This window comes from Kogia breviceps, chromosome 12 (assembly GCF_026419965.1).
Source record: "Kogia breviceps isolate mKogBre1 chromosome 12, mKogBre1 haplotype 1, whole genome shotgun sequence".
NCBI classification, from domain to species: Eukaryota; Metazoa; Chordata; class Mammalia; order Artiodactyla; family Physeteridae; genus Kogia; species Kogia breviceps.
Genome location: NC_081321.1, coordinates 38,794,551 through 38,802,952, shown reverse-complemented (window position 1 = coordinate 38,802,952; position 8,402 = coordinate 38,794,551).

Here is an 8,402-nt window from a genome sequence, read left to right as displayed (position 1 = left end):
CGGCCCTCAGCCCCGCCTCTGCCCCCCACCCCCACGGAGTCCTGCCAACTCCGACTCAGGCTCAGCGTTCAGATCCCCAGCCCCGCTCTCAAACCGCGTATAGCTTTGGTCTCCAATTATCTGTGTCACTCCCCACCCGCACCAGGAGAGGCTGGGCAGGACGGGGAGGGGGCGGGGTAGGGAGGCCTCTGGACTGGACCCTAAGCCGGGCCTTGGTTCAGTGGAATGGGGCGGGGGGTGTTGGTGTCCTCTTTGGGCTTTGAACCTAAATGGAGAACCTTGGTCAGAGTCACCCAGGAAGGTCCTTCCATCCCAGAAGCTGTCTGAAACCCACACTGCCAGGTTTCAAGTTAGCTCTTGCTGGAGGAAGTAACGTAATTGGGGTTCACCTTGGGCAGAGATCAAAGGTTCCTGAGTTCTGTCTCCCTTCCACCTACAATTCTAACTTCTACCGATTATAACTACTGAGGATTTACTGGGCACCTGAGGGGAACCAGGTGGTTCCCTCAGCTGGGCTCCAGGAAAGAGATGAGTAAGACCTGTCTGACAGTGGGGTGAAGAGGAAAACACACGAATAATGATAGATTGAGCAGTGGGTGTTCAGTACTCTAAGGAATCAAACACGGCAGGTTGTATGGATTTTATGAGATCAGGAAAGGTTCCATGGAGGAGGTGGCATCTGAGATAGAATTCGGGGAAAGGGGTTCCAAGTAGAGGGGAGAGCAAAAATAGAGGCATGGATATAGGGAAACAGGGTAAGTTTAGGAAATCATCAAATGGTCTGGTTTGAGCGGAGTTGAGGATACATTCAGAGGAGTTGTGGAAGATAAAGGCAGGAGTGAAAACTGAGGCCAGGCTGGGGTGAGCCTGGTCCAGCTGAGGGGTGTGTGCCTTCGACCTCTGGGCCTGAGAAGAGGATGGACTTCAGGCTAGGAGGAAGACTGAGGAAGACCAGGGCAGTGGTGAAAGCATCTGCCTGGATTTTGCTGTAACCCAGGGGCTCCAGGGCTCCGGGTCTGGCAGGAGAGGTGAGCTTCATGGGAAAGTGGAGGGGCTGGGCTTGTGGAGGTGGGCTCCACTATGCTGCCTGGGCCTCTTTGAGGCTGAGCACACAGGAGGCCAGTTTCTAAGAGCTTACCCACACTGCTAACATTGTTAGAGAACTATGGTAGTGTTGTGTGCAGAACACGGACTCTGGGACCTGGCAGCCTGGGTTTAAATCTTGTACCTACCTCATACTAGCTGTGTGACCTTGGGCAATTACTCAACCTCTCTGTGCCTTGTATTCCTCAGTTATAAAATGAGTTTATTGGGCTTCCCTGGTGGCGCAGTAGTTGAGAGTCCGCCTGTCGATGCAGGGGACACGGGTTCGTGCCCCGGTCCGGGAAGATCCCACATGCCGCGGAGCGGTTTGGCCCGTGAGCCATGGCCGCTGAGCCTGTGCGTCCGGAGCCTGTGCTCTGCGACGGGAGAGGCCACAGCGGTGAGAGGCCCGTGTACCGCAAAACAACAAAGAAACAAAACAAAATAAATAAAATGAGGTTATTAATAGTGCTTTTTCATAGGCTTGTTGGGAGGATGAAATGATTCAATATGCAAAGCACTTAGAACAACGCTTGGTACGTAGTAAGTGCTATATAAGTGTTAAGCTCTGATTATTATTTCTCTCTAGGGCTATGTCATTACTGCTGGGGTATCGGACTAGGAGATGGAAAGAGAGAAGTAAAGGTAAGGGAAGAGGAGGAACAGGCAGCAGAGGCGGAGAAGAGAGGAGATCCCTGGGGTGGAGACAAACAGCCCCTTGAACCGGTGAATGGTGTACTGGGAGCACTTGGGTGGTTAAGATGCCAGTGCAGTAGCCCCCCCGCCAGGACTCCCTTTATCTTTGCCTAAGGGTGGAATCAGCACCAGCTGCTAAAGATCTGGGGAGAAAGAGAGAGAGAGGAGAAGAGGAGGAGCTGGTGCAGGTCTCAGGGCCAGCCCTTGGTGAGCCATATCTCAGACTGGCCCTGCAGGGCCCTGTGGGTGGAAGGCTGGAGACTCCCTGCTGTGAAAATGACTTCTAAATCTGGCTGTGTCTGCCAGCCAGCCAGCCTCAAGACAGAGGCCACAACTACCTCTCTCCTCCCACCCCCACCTTGGGACAGCCTCACAGGTCAGGAGTAGGGACGGCAAAGCTGGAGGGTGTGGTCAGGTAGGGGCAGCAGCCCTCAGGTTAACACAGGATGCTCCTACCCTCCCAATAGCCAGGTTCTTCTCAGGGAAGCCCTTTTCTGAACGGGTCCCAGTTAATATGGCCTTAGAGGAGCTAAGAGCCCCCTCCCCCTTCAGACTTTCAGGAGAGCCCTGGGACTTCCCTAGATCGGCCACAAATGGGTAATGAAACAAAGAACCAGGCCATAACTCTGGCGTGTGTGGAAGTGTGTGAGGAGGAGAGGACGAGCAAAGATGGCTGAACGTGAATAGTAGTGGTAGGGTGCAAAATGTGTCTGTGGGGAAGAGAGTCGGCATTCACTCAGTTATTCATTTGTTCACAGACCCATTAAACCTGTATGCCAGGCCCTAGGGACACACAAGAGACTCAGACATGTTACCTATCTTCAGGGAGCTCACAAATCTAGGGTGTGTGTGAGACAGGGTAAGGGATGTGGAAGAGGAAACTACAGAGTCATCACCGTGCAGGCGGTACAATATAATATATGTTGATGAAGACATTCCAGAGGGTCTACAGGAGCATGAAGGAAGGAACAGCTCCCAAACTATGACATCTGGGGAGTCAGAATATACCCAGGCCTCTGGGAGACCAGTCACTGAGGGTGCACCTGTTAGTGAAGGAAGGCTCGGCCTGGACTCTCTTCTCTCCTCTGGAGAGTGTGTGTCCTGGCATGGGGTAGCCTCCCTCCCTTGAAGCCCCTGGTACTACATAGCCTTTTGTGAATCTTTTTTAGAGAAGACTCGCTTCATCCATCCATCTATCTATGCATGCATGTATCCATCCTTTTGTTCATGCATCCATGCATCCATGCATGCATGTGTCCATCTATACATCCCACCCATCCATTTATCCATTCATCCACCAACTCATCTGTCATCCTTCCATCCATTTATCCATCTATCCATTCATTCATCTATCCATCCATCCATCCATCTATCGTAACGAGGGCATATGATGTGCCTAGCTCAGTGTTGCAAGAGATGCCAAGCTGAACAAAACACAGAGTCCACGTCCTCAGAAAGCTAGAAGCCAATAGGAACATGAATAACATACACAGATCACCACCCATGGAACAGCCAGTATGTGCTGTTAATCAAAGCCCTGCCAAGAAGGTGCTTCAGGAGGCTGGGCCATTCTGCCAAGGGAAATTAGAAGAGCTTCAAGAGGAAGGAAGCTTTGAGGTGGATTTCAGCAGGGGGAGATGGGGAAGAGGTTCATTCCAGGGTGTGGGTGAAGGTAGAGAGGTGGAAAAGCGTGCAGATTTCACTGGGAGCAAAGGCACTTTGCTGGGGAAGGCAGAGCTGCAGAGGGATGGGATCCTGGAATGATGTGTGGGAACCAAATCATGAAGTGTCCCTGGGAAGCAAGGATAAAACATTTGAGCTTCAGTGAGAGGAATTGACGGAGATGTGAGGGGCAGAGAGTTTTTGTAGAATTCCCCACTGGACCATGAGCTACTCAAGAGTAGCGCCTTTGATTTAGCTCCATATCACCTACAAGCTTGGCCTGGAGCAGGCTCCCAGCAAATGCTGGCAGAAGGAAGGAACAGATGATAAAACTGTGCCGCAGGAACACTGGCACAGCATTTCAGGGTCAACATAAAAGGGGAGGGGTGGCTGCTGCCTGATGTGACCACCCCCGCCCCCATCCCCCTTCTGGGAGGGGTGACCCTGTTTCCCTTGCTGGGGTCTCGCAGGAGCTCTCCCAAGAGGTACCACAAGGTGGCGCTGTTCCAACTGTAGCACTGAGTTTTGCCAAGGTCCTTGACACCGGCAGCTGGTGAAGTGCCCATTCAAGAACTGTCCGGGGATGGTCAGAACTTCTTTTCAGCAAGTCCTGAGGTAGAATGAAGAGTCTGCGTGCAGCTATGGAAGAGAAGAGTTGACGGATCTTAACCCCAGTGAAAGTACAGGCCTCACCCATCCATTCATCTGACAGGATCTACTATGTGCCAGGTACAGTGTTAGGCTCTTGGAAAACAACAGTGACAAAGACACAGTCTCTGCCCTCCAGGAGCTCACCATCCAGTCCTGTCCAAATCTTCCTTTGCTATCTTTCTCTATCTCTCTCTTTTATACACACACACAGGCACACACACACCTGTTCCCCAGGGCCAATCCCCTTGACCTGGGAGGCCATCTCCCAGGTGAAATCTACTCTCTGGCACTGCTCACCCCTTCAAATCCAAGTTTCTCCCCAAGGTTATTGCATGGCCACATTAGCGTGAGCCCTGGATGCTCCTTCCTGGGACGGCTCCTCTTGCTCTCCCCCTGAGCTCCCTCACGAGCCCTTTCCTATTCTTTCTCCCCACCTCCCCCATCATACCCACACTACTCTGCCAGCCCTGAAAGCTTTAGGGATCTCCCTAAAGTACACCTGGTAGCGGATGGGGCCTCCTAATACCCTAGAGCTCTGGAGGCTACAGGGACATGAAGGTGGATCCACAGAAGGGCCCCGGGAGACCCTGGGGCCACAAACCCAGAGATGGGGCGTTGGAGAGTCCAGAAAACCAAAGACCTCAAGACATGCCCCTCTGTGGCTTGAGGGCTCTGCCAGCGAAACCTGTCCCCAGACAGGCTGCCTTCTTTTCTCGCCTGCTTTGGAGGCACCAGGCCTCTCCCTGGCGGCAACTCCATACTGGTGGGGAGGTGAAGCACTGTGGGACATTGTCCACTTTCCCATCATGCTCCAGGGCTCCACTCAGCCCTTGGCGGGTTTGGGAGAGGAGAGGAGGGAGGGTTGGTGCTGAGAGTGGGAGCCAGGCCCATCGAGGTCCCGGGAGTGAATGCCGCATTGTTGGCCAGGCCAGAGTCACAGATAATTACCTCAATTAGTGACAATGGGAGAGTAATAAATACAGGCTTAGTGTCTCCTACCCCACCAGGGCTCCAAAGATTAATCCAGGCTGACGGGCGGGCCCTGAAAGGCGTGATGGACAATTCATTAAACTCCCCAAATGCCGCACAACCTGGGCGTGAAGGCTGAGTTAGCCCCCTGGGGGCTGCGCCTTTGTCCCGATTGTGTGTCTCCGCCACAGCAGAGCCGGGCAGCCCCCAGAGAGCGGGGAGGTGAGTGGGGCTTCCCGAGCCGGGCCAGGCGGCGGGGGGATTAGGCCTCGGTCCGGCCTTGGTTGCCCTGGCACACCAGCCCGGCCGGGCTGGAATGTCCGTGGGGGGGAGCCGGCCGAGCGGAGGGGCGGGGCCGACAAGGTGGGGTAAGGGGGGCGCACAAAACCGGGGGCAGGAGGAGTTAATTAGACGCCAGCCGAGGAGGGCGAGGGGCCACAATAGGGCTGAGGGTCCGCCAGGGCCGGCCCCTTCACTTCCGAGGATTAATAGGGAGGAGAGAAAAGGGAGGGGTTTGGCTCTGGGGGAGGAGAGCTGGGAGCTTTCCAGGATGGCACTGCCCCCTCTTGCCCAGCTTGCTACCTACCTGGCAAGTGGCTGGGAAGCAGGAGGCTCTGGCAGCCTGGGCAGGTGCCCCCCAGCATCCTACAGAGTGGCTTTTTCTTCCTTGTGTGGTACCTACATTGGTAGGATGATTGGACAGGGAGGAGAGAAATGAGCCTCTCATTTATCAGGGAGGTAGTAGAAGCAGGAATGTTTAGGGGCCCTCTTCTCAATGTCCCCCCTTCCCCCTGCCCAACCTACTCTGAGACAGGATCAGGAGGCTGAAGCTTTACCCTTCCTGATGAGGCTGCCGGGTTAAAGCCAAGAAGTCTGTAGGAGGGGCTGGAGCTGGTGTGAGTGCATGGGAGTAGGGGCTGCTGTGTGCGTGTACATACACGGGCATATGCTTGTATGTGCACACATGCTTGTGCACAGGGCATTCAGCAGGCGCTCTGTTAATATCTGTTGAGCGAATGAATGAATTTTGGCGTTGGGTGTGAGGAGGAGCCGTGGCGCGCTGGGCTCCACCGTGACACACAGTGAATGGACTTGGGCCCTTTCATTCTGAGCTTCCAGCCATGGCCCAAGGAGGATGGGGACCCCACCTCTGAGCAAATGTCCAGGAAAAATGAAGTGGCAGTGGCTCCTTCCCTTTGAAAAGGGCAAAAAAAAAAAAAAAAAAAAAAGCAGTAACCTCTTGGAAGCCCCACTTCCTCCTGGGCCCCAGGGAGCAGGGCAGCCCTGGCTCCTCCCTAGGAGCTACCCCACCCTATACCCTCCCAGGGGATGACAAGGGAGCGAGTTGGCGGCAGTTCCCTGGGCATATTTATAACCTGCTGCTCGCTCACCAGCGTCTGCTTTTAGCCCAGACGGGGGAGGGGGCAGGGGGGTGGTCTGTCTCATGCTGGGCGCCCTGGCTGGGTGTGGAAAGAGTGAGTAAGGGTGAGTGGTGGGCAGCTCTGCATGGATATTCCTGCTCACACCACAGCCAAACAGCTTATTTTCTCCTCATTTTGTTATTTTTCTCCCTCTGGCCTGGAGAGGAGGACTGAGCCAGCCTGAGGTTGGGGGGTGGGTGCTAGACCCTGGGGTATTTGCAGCCCCACTGACAGGATTTTTCCAGGGTGCGTGTGGCAGGGTGTGTGTGGTGCCAGCTTGCTGACCCTCCGGGGACTGTGCAGGCTCAGTCCTCTCAGCTTTTCCGCCCTCCCCCCGGCCCAGGATATTTCAGGACGCGTGCCTCCCTCACTCACTGAGGACGACCCCGTGTCCGGGGTCCCTGCCAGTCTCAGATCCACCGGAAGCTCAGAGGTGGGTGGGAGGATAGCCTGGGTAGGTAGGGCTAGCTGGGGCATCAGGCCCATTCCTGATAGCACTAGCCTATGGTGACCCCACCCCTGAGCCCGCTCTGGGCCCTAAGACCTTTGTGAGGCCTCTCTCTAGGCACAGCTGCTTTCCTCCCCAGGATTTACCTGCCCGGTGTGAGGATGGCACACCTGATCATAATAAATAATTAGCTCCTATGTAGTGCTTTGCAGATCCTACAGCCTTTTTGCTTGCTTTTTTCCTTTTTATCATTGCACGCCCCCTTGAGGGCCCAGCCCCATTCTGTACTTCCCTACCCCCTCCCTTGAAGTCCCAGTGCCTGGAAGTGAAGGGCCTCCATGCTGAGGACTCGAGTATGGGAGTCTGTCCTTAAACCTCATGCATGTGCAGAGGGCTTTACACTTCACTGAGCCCTCACTGCACTGCCTGCCCCCATTATCGTGACAACATCTGTTGATGTGTTTGATTCCCTGGCCAGACTGTAAACTTCTCCAGGCAGGCTCTATGGCTCATATATCACTGTATCTCCAGCATGTGGCATATATGCCTGGCACAGAAGAGGGGTCAGCAAGTGTTCGAATGACACGAGGTTTCACGTACATGATCTCATCTGAACTTTATCACCTTCCTGAAGAAGACTAAGTACCAATAACCATCCCTGTTGAATAGACAAAGCCACTGAGGCTGAGAAAGGAATGGAATTTTTGAAAGTCTAGTTAGGACCAGAACAGGATTCACTTTTTCCTTTGCTCTTCTTCCAGCTCCTATGTGTCACCTCAGCTCAGAGCCTCCCAGCTTCCAGGCCTGAAAGCAGATACTGATTCTAGTTTTTAGAGTTAGAAATTAGGCGAGAGTGGTTGGGTAAAGCCACGAACCCTTCGACCCAAGCCCCCCTCCTGCCTCTGGCAGCCCATTAACTTCGTGCTTTGGGATCTGGGGGATCTAATAACTCGTTGGATTATAGACTGGACATTCTTTGCAGGGGGTTCTTTACTGGAAACCAAGGCCTGTCAGGTGCCGTCTACCCAGGATCAATAAGATTTCTATTCCTCCCCCTCAACTGCCCATCAGGGCTGAGCTGATGCTAGCTTGCTGGATGGAGAGAAAGGAAAAGGGATGTCATTGCAGGGTTGAGCGGCTCCTGGCTCCACTTCCCTACCCCCACACATATCCCAAAGGCCAACAGGGGTCAGAGTTCACACAGCCAGGGAGAGGTGGGAGGCAGCAACAACAGCAAGAGTCCTGGGGAGAGGGGGAAATTCTCTAGTAGGCTGGGATCAGTTGTTGCCCTTGGGGGTGGGGTGCTTCATAGCTCCCCGCCCCTGCTCTTTGGGTCCTCCCCTAGGGGGAAGTGTTAGGATGAGGGACAGGCATTAGAGCTTAGGAAGCGGTTGGTGTTTGTCTGAAGTAAGGTTAAGCCTAAGGGTGGGCCTAGACCTAGGGAAAGGGAGTGGATTAGAGTTAGAGGTAGG